The following is a 23,179-nucleotide window of genomic DNA, read 5'->3' on the forward strand; positions in this document are numbered from 1 at the left end:
GACTTCCAAGGCTAGGTCAGAAAAGGCAACGCACTTCCCACCTGGCTCGCTCCCTTTCCGGACACATGCCTCGGGAGCTCTGGGCCAGCATGTGAGAAGCTTGGCCACCCGGAAGGTATCATGCTGGACAGATCATGTGGAAAGACCATATGGAGTTAGAGGTGTCTGAGCAGCCCCAGCTGTCAGTCTTCCAGCCCAGGAGCCGGACCTGCGAGTGACGGAGACATCAGGTGATTCTAGCCCCCAGCTTTGGAGTAATCGCATCTGATGCCAAGGGGAAACAGAGGAGCTGTGGCCAGTTAGCCAAGCCCAGATGGCAGAAACATGACAAAATAAGTGTTACGGCTGTTTAGAGCCACTATGTTGGGGGGAAGTTGGTTATTCAGCATTAAACAGCTGACGCATCGGCCTGGGGTTACAGCTGATAAGCGACAGTATTCCAACCCAAGATATCTGACCTTAGAGTCTAAAATCCCCCGCATTGCACATGCTGTCCTTTAGCTATGCGGATTTTTTTCATACTATACCTTTACACGAAAAAAGAAAAGCAAAAGAAATCAAAGCTTTTAGAAATTTACGCGGTAATTAGTTTCACAGATATTCATTCAGCCTCATCCTAAACCACGTTATTAAGCACAAGACTGAACAGGGGTCACCGCTTTCCGCAGAGCCTCCAACATCAAAGAACTATGAGCTCTGTCTGACCACTACTCTCACAAGAACACGCGTTACCAGAATGTTCAGGAACTGTCTCATCCCTCTTTCGTTCTCCTCAGCGTCTGACCCAGAGTCATGTCAGCAAACGCCGTTGACTAAGCGAATCAACAGCTGACAGAGGGTCCAGATCCCTATGTCCAGGGTCAAGGGATGGTTTTCTCCCCTGGGTTTTCCAGACAATAAGACATCTGGGCCTAACGACTCAGGAGACCAGTCTGAAGAGAGTCCACACTGGAGCCCTCAGCCTAGCCAGGGTATACAGGCCGCCGCGCACAAGCAACTTGACCATGTCCACGGCTGTAATGCAACGCCGTCCAGTACACCTTCCTGCAGTCATGGAAAGGCTCGACATCTGTCCAGTCCAAACAACTGCCACTGTGGAGCACTCATGATGAGGCTAGTGTGCCTAAAGAACTGAAATCCTTAAAAAATTAATTTACATTTAAGTTCATATGGCCACCGGTGGCTAAGAGCTACCTGCTGGAGAGCAGCTTTAGTGCAGTCTACTCCCTACCTGGGGTAGAGGTATGCTTGGCTCCACCCCGACGCAGGCTAGAATGGTGTGGGGAAGTCAAGACCTCAGGGGAGACGAGGCGTGAGACCAGGGCTCACACGCCTGAGTTTAAGTTTACAGTCCTCTGGCCACAACTAAATCCAGGTCCTTTCTGACACTTGTGAGTTAGGTTCTCCAGCTCCCCAATATCTCATTTGAAACTGGTGAGAAAATCTACTTTTTCTTTTTTTTCCTTTTTAGGGCCATACCTGTGGCATATGGAAGTTCCCAGGCTAGGGGTCAAATCAGAGCTGCAGCTACTGGCCTACACCACGGCCACAGCAACGCCAGATCCAAGCCACATCTGCGACCTACACTGCAGGTCATGGCAACGCCAGATCCTTAACCCACTGATCGAGGCCAGGGATTGAACCTGCATCCTCAAGGATACTAGTCGGATTCTTAACCCACTGAGCCACAACGGAAACTGAAAATCTGCTTTATAATAAGGATTAAGTAAGTGACGTGGTGAAGGGACCAGAGCAGGAGGTTTTATCAGATCTTAGACAGGTAAACTGACTAATGTATTCTACATATCCAGATTTTTAAATAGCCCTTTATGCCATCTTACATCCAGTGTATTGTATGCTATATTGTGATTCTCAACATTTTTTCCCCAAGGTACTACCTAGTATCCCAATTCCATTCATTAAACTATCTGTTCCCTTGGAAGCAAGCTAAATGTCCATTGACAGATGAATGGAAAAAGAAGGGGTATGTATATAAGATGGAATACTACTCAGCCTTAAAAAAGAATGAAATAATGCCACCTGCAGTGATACAGATAGACCAAGAGATTATCATACTAAGTGAATTAAATCAGAGAGAGAAAGACAAATACCATATGATATCACTTATATGTGGAATCTAAAAAGTGATAACAAATGAACTTATTTATAAAACAGAAACAGACTGACAGTCTTAGAAAACAAACATGGTTATCAAAGGGGAAAGGCGGAGAGGGATGAATTAAGAGCTGGGGATTAACAAAGAGAAACTTATATATAAAACAGATAAACAAGGTCCTACTGTAGAGCACAGGGAACTATATTCATTATCTTATAAAAACCTATAATGGAAAAGAATATGAAGAAGAATACACACACACACACACACACACACACACACATATATATATATAAAACCGGGTAGTTCCCATTGTGGCTCAGCAGTAACAAACCCGACTAGGCACCATGAGGACACAGGTTCAATCCCTGGCCTTGCTCAGTGGGTTAAGGATCCAGCGTTGCCGTGAGCTGTGGTGTAGATCGCAGACGCAGCTGGGATCCAGCATTACTATGGCTGTGGCGCAGGCTGGCAGCTGTAGCACCAATTTGACTCCCAGCCTGGGAACCTCCACATGCTGCATATGTGGCTCTAAAAAAAAAAAAAAAAAAGGAAAAACACCAAATCACTTTGCCACACACCAGAAAATAATACAACATTGTAAATAAATTATACTTCACTTAAACAGATAAATAAATAAATGCCTTGGGACTTAAAAGAAATTTATCTGTCTTCCATCCCTTTTTGGGAAACGTTATTTAATAAGAAGTTATTATGTACAGCAATGACAACTTCACATATACTCGGGTACACTTTCTAGGCTCTCCACTCTTTTGCACTAAACCATACTTCTATTTTGTGCGAGCACTTGACTATGTTATTGCATTTTCTTTTTTGTCTTTTTAGGGACACACCACAGCATATGGAGGTTCCCAGGCAAGGGGTCGAATAAGAACTGTAGCTGCTGGCCTACACCACAGCCACAGCAACATGGGATCCTGAACCCAATGAGCGTGGGATTGAACCTGCATCCTCATGAATGCTAGTCAGATTCGTTTCTGCTTAGCCACAATGGGAACTCTTATTATACTTTTAATTTTAGTTTAATTTAATTTTATGCTTTTAAAAGTTTTCTAATGTCTTGATCCCCTTTTTCCATGGCTCTTATTTCAGAATATTTCTTGTCAATCTCAGTTGCTTATTTTTTAAACTGAATCTTAAAACAATTTTGCTAATTTTATTGAGAGTCTGACTGCTCTCCCTGGGGACCAAAGTGACGAGACCAGACATAAGGACATCTCAGGGAAGACACAGTTACAAGCAATCTGAGACAGCCAGTCTGGGGGCAGAAATTCACTCATTCATTTATCCAACAAATATAAGATTTCTATGTACCAGGCATAGATCCAGGCACTAGAAATGCAGTAAGTAGTAAACAAAACAGACAAAAATCTTTGTCCTCATTGAGCTAACATCCAACTTGGCTGAGAGACAGTAATTTGCATAAAGCAGGGACGAGCAACAGAGAAGGCCGAGTCGTGGTATTAGTGATTTAACATCTTCATTGGAGGAGTCAGGAAGGGCTCAATAAGAAAGTAACTTTTAGGCAAATATCTGAAGGAGATGTTGGAAAAAAGAAAGCAGAATAACTGAAAGAAGACCCCGAGAATAGGGAACGGCAAACGCAAAGGCCCTGAGCCAAGAACGAGTACGTCCGAGGCAGAGCAAGGAGGCCCGTGTGGCCAAAGAGGAGTGAGTAGGGTGGCACCCAGCAGGCGGTGACCTCAGGGAAGCCCCGGGGGTCCATCCTGAAGGCCCGCGTAGGCATCAGGAGGACTCTGCCTTCTGCTCGAAGACGGGAGCTGCTGAAGGAACTGGAAGAGAGGTGCCACGTGACGGCACTGACATTCTTCTGGCCTCGCCCACAGCACGTGGATGTTCCCGGGCCAAGTGACCCGAGCCTCAGCGGTGACAATGACCCACTGGGTGATCCTTAACCCACGGAGCCACCAGGGAACTCCCATCCTGACATTTGAAAGAGAGTTTCTCTGGGCGCTGGGCTGAGCAGCAGACCCCAGGTGGACGGGGCAGGTGCAGGGAAACCAGGCAGCAACCGCGGTGATGAGGGTGTGTGCTCACGGCGGCTGAGACCCAGCGGCAGAGCAGAGGGAACGGGGAGCTGCCAGGTCTCGCATAGGTTTTACAGACATCCAATTTCTCATCCTCATAGTTTTTTAGTTTTGGTTCATCAGCCCCTTTATTTAAAGCATACCCTACGTTAGCCCTCCCGGGCACTAACCCAGACTCTTAATCTAAGGCTAGAGAAACCCTGTCACATGCAGGCAGCAGGAGCAGAAGTGCCCAAACCTCTAGGAAGGGGTTTTTCTACCATTACCTGCAAACCCCCGGAAACCAGGTGAGGAGACAGACCCGCTACGTACGGGGAGCCAACAAGAAATCGACTACTTTTTAGAGCCAATCTGGTCACTGAGGTGTGTGGAGAGCAGAGAACACGAGGGAAGAAAGTGCCAGGAGGCTCTGCCCAGGGGCTCTCCTCGGGCTCTGCTGGCGCCACAAAGCGTGGAAGAAAGCGTGGTCAGAAAACAAGGCCAGGAGGTCCCGTGGGGGCACAGCCGATACGAGTCCAACTAGGAACCATGAGGTTGCGGGTTCGATTCCTGGCCTTGCTCAGTGGGTTAAGGATCCCGCGTTGCTGTGGTTGTGGTGTAGGCTGGCAGCTGCAGCTCTGACTGGACCCCTAGCCTGGGAACCTCCATATGCCGTGGTTATGGCCCTAAGAAGACCAAAAAAAAAAAAAAAAAAAAAATTAAGAAAACTAGGCCAGCAAGAAGCTGGTGCCAAACCAGGAACATGGGCTGACAGAAGCTCTACGGAAGAAAGGACCTCGAGCTGAGTGGAAGTTCTTTAGAAAGCAAAGAAGTGAGACCACAACAATCCAGCCTAAGTTGGAGCAGGAGACGGAGCGTACCGTAAACATGAGAAGCTTAGAACCTACAGAAACAGACCGTTTGCTGTGTGACTTTTGGGCAAGCTTCTTAGCATCTCTGGGCCTGTTTTCTCCTCAGAAGGAGGGCTAATTATCCCCTTCATTTGAGTGTGATGAGGATGAAATGAGTCATGTTTGCAGAAGGCAGAAGTCATAAAAATGCTTTGCACACATCTTTTAATGGCCCACAGAGCATTTTATAAATAGAAACTATATTTAAAAATCAAATTTCACCCAAAGATCTAGGAATACTGAGCTCCAGTGACAACTCTAGAATTTTCTTTTCTTTTTTTCTTTCTTTTTGGCTGCCCTGAGGCATATGAGATTCCCAGGCCAGGGACTGCAGATCCGAGCGGCAGTTGCAACCTTAGCTGCAGGTGCGGCAATGGCGGATCCTTAACCCGTTGTGCTGGGCTGGGGAATCAAACCTGTGTCTCAGGGCCCCCAAACGCAGATGATCTCGTTGCACCACAGTGGGAACTCCCAGAATTGTATTTAGGAAAGGCTTAAGGACTAGGATTTGATTTGGAAAGGAGGGTGGTGGCCAGGGACTTGTCATGAGGTTGTGTTTGCACAGCAAGTACAGTGTTTTTTGGTCTTTTGGGGGGTGGTTGTTTGTTTTTGCCACGCCTGCAGCATGTGGATGTTCCTGGGTCAGGATCGAACCCGTGCCACAGTAGGAACCTGAGCCACGACAGTGACAAAGGTTAAGATCCTTAACCTCTAGGCCACCAGGGAACTCCAGGCACATTGTTTTTATGTGGATTGTTCATTAAAAATTAATTTTATAATGGAACATTTTATGAAGATGTTTTTGTTCATATTTTATTTAAAACTAAGAAAAAATCAATTGTCCAAATCAAACGGTATTACACATATGCCGCAGTTTGGGGCCTCTTAGAGGTGGGTGAGTTAGTGCTGAGCGAGATGAGGGCTTCTTGGCCAAAGAGGAGTCTGCCGTTCTCCCACAGCACCTGTCTATACCCTCGTCGGTCTTGTTGTATGTCTGTCTCCCCGACCAAAGCACAGGCCCTTTGACAGAAGGTCCCAGTTGCCCAGCCGTGAGCATGGCACACGAGAACGCTGCACTGCACTAGACTCCAAAGTCCGGTACACGAGAGGGAAGCCATTTCCACGTCACGCTCAGAACACGGGCCCACGTTCAGCTAAAGGCTCAAGTCTGATTTAAGAAAAAGTTTAAAAGCAACAGAAAGCAAAAACAAAACAAATTCAAAGAGGCAAGTTTTGGCTCCCACGAAGATTTACTATTTCAGACTCAGAACAAGCAGATCTTCTCTCGGGAAGCTCTAAGGAGGCTCCCTGAAAGCCCGGCCTTACCCGCGGGAGAGGCGGCATTGGCTGGAGCTGCAGCTCAACAGCTCTCTGAAGAGCCAAGGCACCAGTTGTCCTCGGTATATTTAGCTCTATGAGCTCAGAAAAGTGATCTCCCTGGTGGTGACACAAAGCATGCACACGCATCCCAAGTGAAGCCACAGTGATGGGGTGTGGGTGAGAGCAGGCAGGAGGGAAGACCTCTCTAGAATTCCCAACCCAAGAGCTCTAGCCACCTTCACAGGCAGCAGAATCACCGACGTTAAGCTGCAAGAGCAGCGGTGCATCTTCTGGGCGGGTCTCCTGGGTTCTTCGTTGGGGGCAATGCCCCTCGCTCGCCTTCCCACTGGTTCCCCACTGCCCACCTTCCGCGTCTCTCAAACGGGTCCGCACTAGCTCCACTCTCGCCTCCCTGCACAGACAGCAGTCAGAAACACAACACGGGAGTTCCCATCGTGGCGCAGGGGTTGACGAATCCGACTAGGAACCATGAGGTTGTGGGTTCAGTCCCTGCCCTTGCTCAGTGGGTTAACGATCCGGCGTTGCCGTGAGCTGTGGTGTAGGTTGCAGACTCGGCTCGGATCCCGCGTTGCTGTGGCTCTGGCGTAGGCCGGCGGCTACAGCTCCAATTCGACCCCTAGCCTGGGAACCTCCATATGCCGCAGGAGCGGCCCAAGAAATAGCAAAAAGCCAAAAAAAAAAAAAAAAAGAAAAAAAAAGAAAAGAAAAGAAACACAACACGCACGTCCCAGATCTGAGAAGCTTTCCAGCCCTTGCTCGCCCCTTGAACACGTGGCCAGGACCCACATTTTGGCTACCAGAGCTCTGAGTGCCGTCTGTACAGGAGGCTGGGATGTGGACATCTCGGGGGTGAAGCATCCGTCCTCAGTGAGGCTAGAAGCTACTGCTCAAGGGAGTTCCCACTGTGGCTCAGCAAAAGCGAACCCGACTGGCATCCACGAGGACGTGGGTTGAATCCTCACGGATCGAAGGAGAAGGAGGAGGCGGCGGCAGCAGCAGCTACTGCTCAAGGTCAGGGAGAAGGCAATCGCTTCTTCCGTCTGTACGTCCAGTCTCGCTCTGTCAGTCCGTCTACCACACTAGTCGCCACAGCGACCTTGGTAAAGCACACATCTAACCACACCAATACACCTCCTCGAAATCGCATGACTCCGCAGCAGCCACAGGATAAAGCCCTGGCTTCCCAGCCTCGCCTTCGGGGCCGTTTACGCTACGGCCAGAGACCAATCTCCCAGTCAGCTTCCTGGCCATCTCCCTCCCATCCAGACACTCACACTCCAGGCCAGGGGTCGGGAAACTTCAGCCGTGGGCCAAACCCAGCTTGCTGCTTATTTCTGCAAATAAAGTTTTCAGCCACATTCTTTCATTTATGCACTTTCGATAGCTGCTTTCATGCTTCAAAGGCAGAGTGGAGTCACTACAGAGACTATATGGCCAGCAAAGCCTGAAACATCTTCTATCTGGCCCTTCCTAGAAAAAGTGTGTCAATATCTGTTTTGGACACATCAGATCACTCCAGCCTCCTAGAACAAACCATCTTTTGTACTTCTAAGCCTTTATACAAGGTGCTCCCTTTAAAATATTTTTCCTTCTCTCTGTCTGCTGAAGAGAAAGTCCCTGCCTCTCTGAAGCTTTCCAGACCGCTCCCGAGCAAGCACCTGCCCCGCACGATTTGTTCTCTTCCATCGCAGGGTATATACACATCTATGACAGCGCTTATCCCATGATACCTTAATCACTGTTTAATTACCCCCTTTAACTCCCCCAAGCAACTCAAATATAGAAAGTGCATTTTATTTGTCATTTATCTCTTAACCCAGCACCTTGCCAACTCTCTGGAACACCTAAATAAACCACTCATTTAGCTCCGTAAGCCTACCTCCAAGCCTAGAGCCTGGCACAGGGCAGGTGTGTGGTTATCAAATAACTGAAGGAGTGTCTCTTACTTAAGCTTGCCTTGCAACACCCAGAGGAATGCTTAGCTTACAACAGGTAGTCAGTGCATATTATGTCTGCCAGACGGAGGAAGGAAAAAGGCCCCCAGAGGGCCAGTCTGTCTAAAACAAAGGCATTCAGCTAGAGGCCAAAAGGTGACACTGGGCTGGATGCGGTGTAACATGACGGTTTAGAGTTTGACTCCAGAGCCAGGCTGTCTCGGTGTGAACCCTGGTTCTACCACTTACTTTCACTGTGTCGGCCACATCATTTGCAGAATGGAGACAACAGTACAAAACCTCCTAACACCCGCACATTGGGAGGGCTGTAAACGCATCGACTCACAGAAGGAATTTCGAAGAGAACCTGGTACAAAACAAGCTCTCCTGCTCAGGAACTGAGCTCTCCTAAATATTCACACCTCTCATAGACCGTAAGGGGAACATCAAGACCCTAAGAACACGCGATTCCGAGGCCCGCTGCGACCGTGACGCCCAGCTCCCCTGTGCGAGGGAGACACACAGAGGAGGGAGAAGACAGGGGTTTCCTAAGTGCTGGCTGCGTAACGGCCACGGGCCAAGAGAGCAGGAACAGACGCGGCACCGCAGTCTCCTGATCTCTGAGGGCCTTTCCATTTAACGCTGAGATTCTTGCTTTGAAAGATTTTAACTCCATTTAAAATAGAAATTTCACAACCTTGGCAAGACCCTCCCTGCCTGCTTTGCCACATCAACGGCCACTTCCTGCCATCTGCAATGACAGCGAACGAGTTGAAGTTCCCGGAAAGTACCAGGCTCTTGACTAGGCTCAAGTCTTTGCGTGCACTAGTCCCTCAGCGACAACACTCTCCTTGTCTTGATTATTCCTGGCCATCTCTTCCGACACAAACGACACATCAGCAACTCGGTACGTGGGTAAAGCGCAGGTCTCCCTCTTCTGTGACGCCATCACAGCATCCACTTATCCCAAGGTGGTAACCGCATCTGTGGACATGGCTCTTTCTCCCACTACAGGAACTTCTGAGGCAGCAGCTTCGCCTTTCCTTTACCTCCTGCATATCCAGGACTCAACACATAATGCAGGTACGAGAATCTCTCTGAGCCGAGGAGAAGGCTTAGTCCTTATTGTGGAATCACCCTTGATGTCCTCAGGCCATGACACTGGTCACATGACACAGATCAAATCCTCAAGGCAGCATCTAAAGTTGCAACTTTCTGCTTAAGGATCCAGCGTTGCTGTGGCCGTGGTGTAGGTCACAGACGCGGCCTGGATCCCGAGTTGCCATGAGCTGTGGTGTAGGCCGGCAGGTACAGCTCCAATTCGACCCCTAGCCTGCGAACCTCCATGTGCCACAGGTGTGGCCCTAAAAAGGCAAAAAGATAAAAAAATAAAATAAAGTTGCAGCTTGCTAGCTGTATCTGGCCAGAGTAGCAAAGACTGGGAAATTTAGACATTGCCAGTCTTGCAAACTCTCAAGACCAAAGTATCAAAGCGAGCCAAGGACTACTGGCTGGGGAATCTTACAAAAGGGGGTCAAAAATGGATCACTAATTTTAAAACATCGTCCTGGAGATAAAGGATTATCTTTTTAACTGGGGTCAATACTGCTATATTTGCATAGGATGAATACACCTCACTGCACAGAATGTATTATGGGTAAGAAGATTTTAAAAACCAGATGAGTTAGAGGGGACTTCTGGCTTGACAGTGTGAGAAGCTCCACGTAACGTCTCTAGAATGGTTCGAGGGCATACAGCAAGTGAAGAAACATTTGCTCAAGAAGATCTACTAACACTCAGTAAGAACAGTGGGAGTCTGTAGTATTTTAATTATCACATGCTCCCTCTCTGCCTCCCCACTTCCAGATCAGCAAGACAGAAACCCCATTCCAGACTGGCACCACCAAGAACTCAGGGCTCCCTCTTCCCCAAGCTCCCAGGTGGAAGGCTATCTGCCCAAGAGGTGCAGATGGCAGCACGTCTCCTGTCTGCAGTTACCTGTTACTAAGGCTGAGTTCTAGGTGAATCCAGCCAAGAAGTGGGCCTCTCTACTTCCGCCCAGTCCCCACTCCTGGGGCAGGGCCATCACCTTGGACACAGCGCCAATGAGGATACTGGGGCCCTGACTGCCATTTCCCTAGCTTGTAAGAGAGCAATTACACTCGGGCAGAGACAAGCTAAGACAGCATGACTGTGGCCACCACACCACCAAGGGCTTAGCTCCTAAAGTGGGGGTGTCACTCAAAGAGAAGCACACCATTGTCCCAGTTTCAGCTCCAGAACCACGGCTCAGAGATTTTGCCTGGTGGGAAAAGCAGGCTTTAAACAGAAAGTTTTGAACCTCTTCCCACAGGAAATTATTTTATTTGCAACAGAATGGGAAGAAGGTCAAGACTCGGGGCTCTCTTAAAGGCAGTGAAAGTCAAGGAAAAATGCAATTGAGAGGAGAGTGGCGGATTCATTGGAGACGTACAATAAACTGTGAGCTAAAGAATTTACTGAGGAGGAGTTCCCATCGTGGCGCAGTGGTTAACGAATCCGACTAAGAACCATGAGGTTGCGGGTTCGATCCCTGCCCTTGCTCAGTGGGTTAACGATCCGGCGTTGCCGTGAGCTGTGGTGTAGGTTGCAGACGTGGCTCGGATCCCGAGTTGCTGTGGCTCTGGCGTAGGCGGGTGGCTACAGCTCCGATTAGACCCCTAGCCTGGGAACCTCCATATGCAGCGGGAGTGGCCCAAGAAATAGCAAAAAAAGACAAAAAAAAAAAAAAAAAGAATTTACTGATGAGAACTGGGGAAAGAGACGGCTAAGAAGAGCCCTCCTGGGGTAAAAACAAACCTCAAACATGGACCTCAGAGACAATCCTGTCCAAGGAGCCACACGATGACTGGATCAGTCTGTGGAGAAAAGTTACACCCCAGAGCATTGTTGAAAATAAGACAGAAATCAGACAGCAACAAACAGAGCCTGAGGGCTGAGTGCGGCCAGGAAAAGACAATTAAAGAGCCCTGCCAAAACCACTGTCATCCAAAGGCGACTGTGGGCACATCCAAAGCCGCACCCTCTGGGAGGCAACATCAGAGTCTTCCCACTATAAGGATGTGGTGGGAAGAGATCACTGAAATCATCTTTCCAGTCACCAAACAAAAAAACAAGCAAATAAAAACAAACCCCAGAGGTGCTGGACCAGTAGCCAGAATTGCTACAGAATACTATCAAAAATATCCAGTCACCAACAGTGAAATGTATATATAATATGCAAATTAGCAGGAAAGTGTGACCCAGACATGAGGAAAAAAGCAGACAGCAGAAACTGTCTGTGAGAGCAGCCAAACTTCACATTTAGCAGAAAAAGACTTCAAAGTAGCCATCATAAGTATATTCAGTAACTGAAGAAAGGAATGTGTGATGACAATGTCACACCAAATAAAGAAAATCAATAGACAGGAATTACAAAAAAGAACCAAATAGATCTCATAGAGTTGAAAAGTACAATAACTGCAAAGAAAATTTTACAAGAGGAGCTCAATGGTAGCTCCGAACCAGCAAAAGGCAGAATTAGCAGGCAGTTCCCTTGTGGTGCTGCAGGTTAAGGATCTGGCATTGCTGCTGTAGCTCAGGCTGCAGGTGTAGCAGGAATTCAACCCCTGGCCCAGGAACTTCCATATGCTGGAGGTGTGGCCTTTAAAAAAAAAAAAAAGATAGAATTAGCAAACTTGAAGAGAAACTGAAAGAGATTACACAATCCAAAAAAACAGAGAGAAAGAAGAATGAGAAAAAAATGCAGTTTCCAAGAGATGTAGACTACAACCTTGCCTGTGCGCATAATGGGGGAAGTAAAAGACGAGGATAAAGAGAGAGGGGCAGAACAAATTTTTCAAAGAAATAACGTCTGAGAATTTCCCAAGGTCACTGAAAAACATTCATCGACCCATTCAGAAAGTTCAACAAACTTCTAAGAAGATACGATAAATGCGAAGAGACCTACAGACAGACACATTACAGAAAATAAGTCAAAAGCAAAGAGAACATCTTGAAAGCAGCCAGAGAAAAAGGATTCACTGCACACAAAGGAAGTCAAATAAAATTAACAGCCTACTTCTCATCAAAAACAATGAATGCTAGGAGTTTGTGCTGTGGCACCAGAGGATCGGAGGCATCTCTGCAGCACCAGGATGCAGGTGTGATCCCCAGCCCAGCAGAGAGGCTTAAAGGATCTGGCACTGTGGCATAGGTCACAGCTGCAGCTCAAATCTGATCCCTGGCCCAGTAACTCCATATGCCACAGGGCAGCCAAAAAAGAAAAAGAAAAATGGATACTGGGAGTTCCCTGGTGGCCTGGGGGTTAAAGATTCAATGTTGTACTTCTGTGGCTCAGGTTCAACCCTTGGCTCTAAGTGCTGAGGAAAAAATTGTCAACCAAGAATCTTGCATCCAGCAAAACTAACTTTTAAAAGCAAATGCAAAATAAAGATAAACACTGAAAAAAAATCTTGCTGACACGCCTAGTTCTTAAGGATAGTAAGTAACACCAGATAGTAATTTGAATCCATAAAAAAATAAATTGGTAATTTTTTTTTTTTTTGTCTTTTTGCCATTTCTTGGGCCACTCCTGTGGCATATGGAGGTTCCCAGGCTAGGGGTCTAATTGGAGCTGCAGCCACTGGCCTATGCCAGAGCCATAGCAACACGGGATCCAAGCCACATCTTTGAACCACACCATAGCTCACGGCAACACCTTAACCGACTGTGCAAGGCCAGGGATCGAACCCACAACCTCATGGTTCCTAGTCAGGTTTGTTATCCACTGAGCCATAACGGGAACTCCTAAATCGGTACCTTTTTAAATAAATTCATTCATTCACTTAATATTTATTGAGTACCAACATTGAGCCAGGTACTATCCTAGGAGCCAAAAATTTAGTAGTGAATCAAACAGAGCTTTTGCCCTTAGAGCTTAAATAATAGAATCCAGAGGTGATAAGTCCTTCAATTATTTTTTTGTTTAAAAAGTGATGTATGATGGGTACACGTGCGGATTTCATTATGAAAGAGGATGAGCTGGGAACGGTCTCATGGATGAGGAGACGTATGAGAAAAGACAAAAGAGTTGGAAACATGAGGGAGTTATCAAAGCGGCTATCTGGAAGAATATTCCAGGCAGAGGGGAGAGCTAGAACCGAGGCCCTAAAACAGGAACAAGCGTGTCTGTGTCTGCGAAACTGCGTGGCGTGTGACTGGGGTGAAACACCAAGGGAGACAGATGAAGGAGCACAGACCCTCGCGATGAGCAGAGCCAGGCCACACAGGACCTTGCTGACTCCCGTGCTAACTTTGGCTTTCAAACTAAACAAAAAATGAAGCTATAACAGGGTTCTGAGCTGCGGAATGAAATGATCTGGTTTTCGGGCTTTGTTGTGTTTTTTAAAGCTCTCTGGCTGCTACACTAAGAATAGACTGTAGACGTGGTGATTTGTTAGGAGGCTGTTGAGTGTCGGTGGCTGCAGTGGAGCCGTGGTGAGAAGAGATTAGAATTTGGACATATTTTGAAGGCAGAACCCACTGGATTTACCAATGGATAAATGGATGAGAGGCATGAGAGGAATTATGGGTGATCAGAGTATCTTTTCCACCCAAGCAACTGCAACGATGGAGCTGCCTTTAACTGAGATAAGGCCGGCTATGGGGAGAGCTGGTTTTGGATGAGCTGACATTTAGAACCCAGTCTGGCTCACAGGAAGCTTCATGTGCCTTTAAAATTCTGAGAAGAGAAGGTGAGGGAAATTGCCATGACCTTGGAACTGGCTATGGATTCTTAGATATGATATCAAAAACGTGCAAAGTAACAAAAAAAGATAAACTGGATTTCATCAAAATTAAAAACATTTGTACTTCAAAAGACACTATCAAGAAAGTAAAAGTTGGGGGTTCCCATGGTGGCACAGGAGAAATGAATCCAACCAGTATCCATGAGGATGCAGGTTCTATCCCTGGCCTCGCTCAGTGGATCGGGATCCGGCATTGCCATGAGCTGCGGTACGGGTCGCAGATGCAGCTCGGATCCCACATTGCTATGCCTGTGGCTTAGGCTGGCAGCTGCAGCTCCGATTTGACCCCTAGCCTGGGAACTTCCATATGCCACAGGAGCGGCCCTGAAAAGCAAAACAAAACAAAAAACTGTAATGAAGGAGTCCCCACTGTGGCACAGTGGAAACGAATCTGACTAGTGTCCATGAGGATGCAGGCTCCATCCCTGGTCTTGCTCAGCGGGTTAAGAAACTGGCGTTGCTGTGAGCTGTGGTATAGGTCACAGATGTGGCTTGGATCCCTCATTGCTGTGGCTCTGGAGTAGGCCAGCAGCTATAGCTCCAATTCAACCCCTAGCCTGGCAACTTCCATATGCCTTGGGTGCAGCCCTTAATCAAAACAAAACAAAACAAAACAAAAAACTATAGCGAGAACCCTCATGCACTGCTGGCATGAATGTAAAATGGCTCAGACACTTTGGAAAACAATCTGGCAGGTACCCAAAAGGTAAAGAGTGAGTTACCACATGACCCAGCAATTCCACGCCTAGGTACATACCAGGAGAAATAAAACCTGCAAAAACCTGTACCATAGCAGCATTATTCCCAACAGTCAAAAGGTGGAGACAACCCAATGTCCAACAGCTGGTAAGTGAATTAGCAAAATACAGTGTCTACACGACAAAATATTATTCAGCCATTAAAAAGGAATGAGGGAGTTCCCATTTTGGCTCAGGGGGTTAAAAACCTCGCATAGTGTCTGTGAGCCTGTAGGTTCGATCCCTGGCCTCGCTCAGTGGGTTGAGGAGCCAACTGGCTCTGATTCAGCCCCTAGCCTGGGAACTTCCATATGCCACAGGTGCAGCTATACATAATAATAACAATAATAATAAAATAATAATTTAAGAATTTTTTTAAAAAAGGAATGAGGTTCTGATACATGCTACAACATGAAAAACATGCGAAGTAAAATAAGCCAGTCACAAAGGACCACACGTTATATATGATTCCAATATGAGATGTCTAGAATAAGCAAATCTTCATAGAGACAGAAAGGAGATTAGCCCACATTAACTGAACTGAAGAATAAAAACCATATGATCCTCTCAATAGAAGCAGAAAGTAGATTAGGGGCTGGGGCGACAGGAGGACACGGGGATTAATAGCTAATGTGTAGAGGGTTTCTCTTTGAGGTGACAAAAAGGTTCCAAAATGAACTCTGGTGATGTTTGCACCTATCTGTGAATATACTCGCAACGACTGACTTTACTCTTTAATGCGCACATTACATGGCATGTGAATTATATCCCGATAAAGCCGTTTGTGTTTTAATGGTGGGTTAGACCAGGGGCCAGGCAAACTCTCTGTAAAGGGCCACACAGTAACTATTTTAGGCTTGGTGGGTCATACAGTCTCTGTTACAACTACTCAACTTGGCTCTGCTCTCCAGGGGGAACGTGGCCATAGACAATATGCAAATGAGCTAGAGTGGCTCTGTGCCGCTGAATTATGGATACCGAAATTTGAATTTCATACAGATTTCACATATCACAAAATTCTTCTTTGGACTTTTCTTCCTACTATTTAAAAATATAAAAGCTATTCTTAGTTTGCTGACTGTACAAAAAACAGGAGGAGGTGATAGTTTGTTGACCCTGGACTAAATGCACCTGATCCTCCCTCCGTTAGGGCTTCAAGTACTAAGGAAATCTCTCTCCCTTACCACCCCATGAACAAAAGTCAACTCTGATCCCCTCTCAGCCTTCCCCCCACGCCACCAGCCCTACGCATGGCTTTCCAAGACCCTAGGAAACACAAACCCAGCCAAGCACCCAACCGCAGGAAAACCTCCTGGGCTCCACTTTCAAAACAGAACACCACTTACACCAACTCGATAAAGGAGTCGAGGGCTCACCATGTGTTCCTTCTCAATGCCACGCCCCTGTGGGCACTGAGTGGGTGGAGAAGAAGCCTTGGAAACAGAGAATATAGGAGAGTAAGATACACTCGCACCCCCTCTTTAAGAACCTTGTGGCTCTTAATCAACTCCAAGAGGGAGAATTCAGGCTTACGTGTCAATGAGCAACATTTTATAAGTCCTGGGAGTGCCCGTCGTGGCTCAGAGGTTAACGAATCCGACGACGAACCATGAGGTTGCGGGTTCCATCCCCGGCCTTGCTCAGTGAGTTAAGGATCTGGCGTTGCCGTGAGCTGTAGTGTAGGTGGCAGACGAGGCTCAGATCCCGATTCAACCCCTAGCCTGGGAACCTTCATATGCCCTGGGTGCATCCCTAGAAAAGACAAAAAAATAAATAAATAAAATAAAATAAAAAATAAAAGTCCTTAAGAATGAAATCTTGTATTAGAGCATGACGGTACCCTAAGAGAGGGCAGAAGGAGGTAGTGAAGGCACGAGGGACCCTAGAAGCCTCTGTCCAGAGGGGTTCATTGATTCATTTGCCGAGCCGGCATTTACGCAACAGTGACTGTGCAGCATGTCCCTATGCGAGGATCTGAAGACACAGAGATTAATCAAACACACTGAGAGCACCGGGTGAGTCAGATATACGGAGGCGAGTCAGTCCTTAAAGGCAAGAACCACTGTTCTCTGTGGAAGAAAGGGCTTCGGCTCAATCCCGAAGACAGAGCCCGGAACACTCTCTCCAGGCCTCTCAACCCCACGGCCTGAGACCTCACAGAGTTCTCCACTCTGAACTGATCAGGGAGCTTGCTCACCACCCAGAGATAGCAGAAGGCCTGTGAAGGGACAGGTGGGGAAAAGCATCTCACAGATACAGCCTGGAATCCCATCTCGGCCACTTACTCACCGTATCACTTGAAGCCTGTAAAATGCAGACTACCTCACAGTTACAATGTGGAAAAGATGCGATTATTTAAGGCACGGTCCCTCTCAGTCCCTATATGTCAAAGGCACTGCGTGAATGTTTGTTCTGAACCCGGGCCCCTTGGCAAAAGGGCTCAGACTGTGCAAAACGATGAATCCTGAGTGTCCCAGCACTCAGCCTCTGGGTCCCAGCAACTCCAGTCTTAGCCCCGGCGGCAAGATGCAGGGTAGTTAAGTGAAACAGGGCCTGGTCCTCCCCCCATGACGCCACGCTGCTGAGCTCCCCCGACCGACGCCCGGGAGGGCCTGATGCTGCTGGGTACTGTGGGGAAGAGAGAAGAAGCTGGATACCAGCCACCACTGTGGAAAGGCTCCCACGCATCCCAGCTTATGAAGATCCTTTACACCTGCTACCTGAGCTGCGCCTCCCACCAGCCATCAGAGGTCTGGATTACCAGTACCCCATCTTCCAGAGGGAGAAATTACTCTCTAGACACCTCCCTACTTGACGTCTTCCCAACCCTGCCCCCACCTTTGCCTCCGGCCCTTACTTACAAAGGTCCACTTTCTGGGAAAGCGCCTCCTTCTTTCTTCACTGCGAACTCTGCTCCTCTTTAAAAACCAAATTCCAGTCTTACCTGCTCTGCAAGGCCTGCTCCTGACACACCTTCATTCAGAATTACCGTCATCTGTGTTTACACGCCGTCCGGCTCATCGCCTTTGGGATAAAATCCAAGCGCTTCGCTACGGCAAGAATCCGGTTCCTGCCCCTCTCTCCAACCTCACTTCTAGCCTCCCCCGTCAGACCTCCTCCCAGGCACCACCTCTTCTGAGCAGCCTTTCCTGACGTCCAAGGGCAGGTTAAATTCCCTCTTCTGCACTTACAGAGCATGCACGGCTCGTCTCTCATCACAATACCTATTAGAACTGAACACGTATGTCTTTTTTTTTAATGGCCACACCTGCGGCATATGGAAGTTCCAGGGCTAGGGGTCGAATCAAAGCTGCAGCGGCCGGCCTACACCACAGCCACAGCAACGGCAACAACAGATCCGAGCCGCATCTGTGACCTGTGCTGCAGCTCCCAGCAATGTCAAATCCTTAACCCACAGAGCAAGGCCAGGGATCGAACCTGAGACCTCCTGGATACTAGTTGGGTTCTGAGCCTGCTGAGCTATGATGGGAACTCCCATGTACGTCTTTCTGCCTAATACGTGAGCTCTCTGTGGGTAGAAAATCTGTCTTCCTTATTAGTCTTTGCCTACCCAGCATCCAGCACAAAGCAGACACTGAACATGTTTGGGTAGGAGAGAAAGAAAGGGGCGGGGAACACGAGGACAAATTGGGGGGGGGGGGGTCACTGATCCTTAAGTGAATCAGACACTGCACTGAACCCAGTGTTTCTCAGGCCATTACGTTCACTGCACGCGATGCCCACGCAGATGCAGACACGCACAAGAGACGGACACAAACAGACACACAAACAGGTCGGAAGACAACCAGGACCGTAGGAGCTAGCGGCTGATCCCTCCTCAGGCAGGAAAATCCAGACGTTTACCTAATACCTGAAGCAGATCTCTCTCTACTGGCTTGACCATCGCTGACCACAGATGCCCCCTGCATTCTGCCTGCTACTTGTACGGCCCAGATCTTGCCCGGACTAACAGCATATTTGGGTTCCTGACTATACTTCCGGCTCTGTTTTTACCCCCAGGTCCTGCACACTGCCCTGCACTTCATCTCACACGTTTGCTCTTAATCTGCTTCATCTGCAACCCGGTTTGCAGGCCTTCGCTCAGCACCTGCTTCCTTGGCTCAGTGTTCAGCCCCTTCTCAATTTCTTATACACACAGACACATTTAAAGACAGAAAGACACATACAAAACCAGAAGGACAAAATGATGTATACAAAGAAATAAACACAAAGGCGCAGACAGACATATGCCTAGATAGACAGACAGACAGATAGATAGATACTAGAAAGACACACACGCACACACACACACACACACACACAGAAAAACCTTACGAGTACATCATCAACAGGACTGCCGTCCAGAACAGACCAAGCAGACGCACCAACAAAGAGGGAAGGAAGGAAAACAACAGTCTGCTTAGGGAGAAAGAATTCCCCTCTCTGTCAAAGCAAACCACCGTCTGGGTCTTCCTGGAACCATCTGGGGAGCTGCTGCTTCATCCTGTCTCTGGCTAAGGCACTGGGACAGAGTGCAAACTAAGCCTACTCCCTCCGATGTGGTGCTCAGCTTGTCTACCAGCGGGTACCCTCCCCTGAGTGCCAGCTGACAACGCATCTTCGGCTGCGCCAGCACATGTGAGCGCACCTCACCCCTATTCCTCCTGAAACTCCCGGAGCCTGTCCGTGACAGCTCCCAAGATGCACTGCTGGCCTCACCAGTTTGCATACCTGCCTCCCTCACTAGCCCAAGGGCCGGTCAATGGCAAAGAGTACCACATCTTCGTCTCTATTCTACCCTACAGGTGAGGAAAGTGAGGCTCTGAATTACCCAGCACCCTGCCAAGCCTGCATCTGAGCTCAGGTCAAGACTCCAAAGCCCATGCTTAGACTCTTCAAAAGTCAATGTCCAAAAACTTTATTCTAAGAAACTCACAAAATGCCATGAAGCCCTCATAAAAGTTAGGGCTGAAGGCATGAGCAAGGCCACAGAACTCGGACTCAGTGTGGGTCGCGGCCTGTTAGCTAAGAGCCACTCCTGGTAGGTGAATGCTACAGCCATCCTAAAATTAAGTATTTACAAGGAAAAATGGGGATATGTCATTTCCTTTGCCTACAAGAGCAGAATTTACCTAAAGAATAATGCCATTCACGGTATGTCACTCTGTACTGTCCAAAGGGCCTGAGCAGACTTCAATCTATGCTTTGTCTGGATTAAGGGCAGGAGGTCAGAATGTTCCGCCAGGCAGGAGATAAGCTGGTGATTGCATCAGGAGATAGGCAGGGAGCTAGAAGGTAAAAATCCAGCGAGATGCCTCCAAACTCTTAACAGTCCTTTAGGTCAAAGAAGAATTACTGCAGCAACAGAAAAGTATACATGGAAAAACCTATGCTGAGGTGATTTGAATAACTGTGAGCGATCATTTCTTTTTTGCTCTACTTTGCATATAAGAAACATAAAAAAAAAATTTTTTTTAAGCTCCCTGTCAAAGCTGTTCGAAGAGGAAGCATGGGAAAAAAATAAATAAATAAATAAAGTTAAAAATGAAAAAAAAAAAAAAAAAGAGGAAGCAAGGAAAATGTATGTTCGGGATTGGGTCAGGGACCAAGGGGAGAACTCTGCCTCTGAGGGGCCAGGATGGCGGCAGCAGTGGCATCAGAGGGAGGCCCTGAGCACAAGGCAAATCTAGGAAAAATAAACCTGGGGCCAAGGAGCCAGCTGCCTTTGACATTTCCCCACAGAGCTCCCCGTCTTAGGGGTGAGAATCTGACTCGGGTCACGGGTATGTGGGTGACAGGGAATTACCAACTAGGTTCTCCCTTAGCTTCCCCAGAAGTGACAGCTACCAAAAAAGACAAAGGAAGGAAGGGCAGGAGGGAGCCAGGAAGAAGGAAGGAATTCTCCGCAGGAGAAAGCCCCACGCGTCTTCGGGCTGGTGTCCTCAAAAACCATCTACACCTGCCACCTGCTAGAAGCAGAGGCAACCTCGCTGTCAGCTAGCGAACCAGGGACCTCTGCCTCCAGAAACCACGGTAATTCGGACGTGGAAGCGCCTCTGCATACCCGTCAAAGCAGAGCGGTGGTGGTGGGGGGAATGGAGACAGAAACTAATACGGTTTTCAACAAATCCTCCGCACAGCCCTGGGATTCCTCCGGACAGGGCCACAGAACGGCAAGTGGGAGGCGACCGCTGCTCCAACCAAGGCAGAACACTTTTATTTTTTAAGATCTCTTTCGAGATGTAATTCACATACCAGTTGAGTGTTCAGCTCAAGGGTTCTTGGCGTAATCGCAGAGATGCACAACCACCGCCACAAGTCTGACGCACTCTCATCAGCTTGATGCGTATCTGAGTTGCAATAACCAAAAAACAAAAGGATAACTACGGGCTAATTCAGTCTGTTTCCGTATCAGTTACATGGAAAAAGCACTACCCACCCCTCGGTAGAGGTTGCCTGTAGAGACAACATGAGCGGCCCCACGTGAAGCCCGCAGCCCAGGCCCCGCACACCACACTGGCAGCGGCGGAGCACCACGACGGAGAAGTGGCAACACCACTGCCAGGAGCCAACACACAGTGTCATTTCCCCTTTGCCGTAGCCCTTCAAGGTGAGGCTTACCGACAGTGATGAAGGTAAACGCACAGAGCTTGAGGAAACTTTCCAAGGTCATACAACCATCGATTGAAAGTACACGAGAGGCTCTCACTTCTCTTGCTCCAAAGCCTGCGCACCCCTTCAGCCAGTCGGCCGCCCAGCACTCTCAGCACCTCCTCCTTTCTGCGTCAACACCCCTCTCGTATGCTCTGCTCTAAGCCTTTCCTAGGACTCTCACTACAGTGATTGTATCTCCGTCCCGACTCCGTGTGTGATTCATAGCACAGGGCAGGGGAGTAGGGAAGGGGTCCCGGAGCAGACCGGACACTCTCAAACACAAACACGTCTGCAGCCCAGACCCCAGCAAGTCCTCGAAACAGCCCACCACCAGCTCAGCTGCTCTCCTGGCCAGGAACTCACCAGACAAAAGCACCCCGACCCCAATACCACTGACCAGCCAACTCTGCCCTCTTGCTCTGCTCAAAGAAACAATGTAAGGGGCACACCGATAAAACAGGCTTTGCTTCCTTTTTCTTTCTTTTTTTTTTTTTTTTTTTTTTTTTTGTCTTCTGTCTTTTTAGGGCCGCTCCTGCAGCATACGGAGGTTCCCAGGCTAGGGGTCTAATCGGCTATAGCTGCCAGCTTATACCACAGCCACAGCCACAGCCACGCCAGATTCAAGCCATGTCTGCGACCTACACCACAGCTCACAGCAACGCTTAACCCACTGAGCAAGGCCAGGGATTGAACTGGCAACCTCATGGTTCCTAGTCAGATTCGTTTACCACTGTGCCACGACCCACCGGGAACTCCAGGCTTTGCTTTCAAATTCAAAGCAACGTTAACTTGTCCCCTTTGTGTCTAAGGCCTTACAACAAGCCCTGTGGGGGAAGCAGTGATGACTGAGACCTAGTTCCTGCCCCCAGGAGGCACTCGCAATCTGGGAGGACAGACAAAGATGAACCCCACTGATCACAATCCGGAGCCGAGCAACACGCCAGAGGAGCACAAGGCAAATCTAGGAAAAATAAACCTGGGCCCAAGGAGCCAGCTGCCTTTGAGCTCCAGGCCAAGCATCGGGGAGCACGGACGAGGAAGGGGTACTTCCCACTGCAGGGGAACAAGACTTCCTGAAGGCAACGTGTAATCCAGGCCAGGAGTTTTTCATCAGGAGCAATTCTGTCCCCCAGGGCAACTGACAATTGCTAACAGAAAAAATTTGGTTGCCACAGCTTGGGCGGGGGGGTGCAGGGCGCGGTGCTGTTAGCTCTGGGGAGGCTGCCTGACATCCCACAGTCCCGCCCGAAATGCCCATAATGCTGAGGCTGAGAAGCCCTGATCTAGGCCTTGGTGGACAAGGGGAATTTTTACAGGCAAAAAGGGGAGGCCGAAGAGGTCTCCTGGGGTGCCGTGGGTTAAAGACCCAGTGTCGTCGCTGCTGTGGCTCGGGTCACTGCTGCGATATGGGTCACTGCTGTGACGCGGGTTCTGTCCCTGGGCTGGGAACTTCCACATGCCGAGGGAGCAGCCAAAAACAGCGGGGTGGGGGAGGCAGAGAGCAGCCAGGAGGAGGACTTATCTGGAGCAAAGGCTCTCGGATGGGATAGCAGAGGCCTGCTTGAGAGGGCCGCGCATCGACTGAAGGAACGCAGGGCAGCGTGAACTGG

General features: G+C 48.5%; 1 protein-coding gene across 20 annotated transcripts in view; it reads right to left on the reverse strand.

Annotated features, from left to right (window-relative positions):
* The window catches only part of STIM1 (stromal interaction molecule 1), a 201,322-nt gene that overhangs the window by 59,952 nt on the left and 118,191 nt on the right, over nt 1-23,179 (reverse strand).

Source organism: Sus scrofa, chromosome 9 (genome assembly GCF_054392235.1).
Source record: "Sus scrofa isolate SSC_HxYL_T2T_F1_AM1 chromosome 9, Sscrofa_HxYL_maternal_Yorkshire_Landrace_v2.0, whole genome shotgun sequence".
Taxonomy (NCBI): Eukaryota; Metazoa; Chordata; class Mammalia; order Artiodactyla; family Suidae; genus Sus; species Sus scrofa.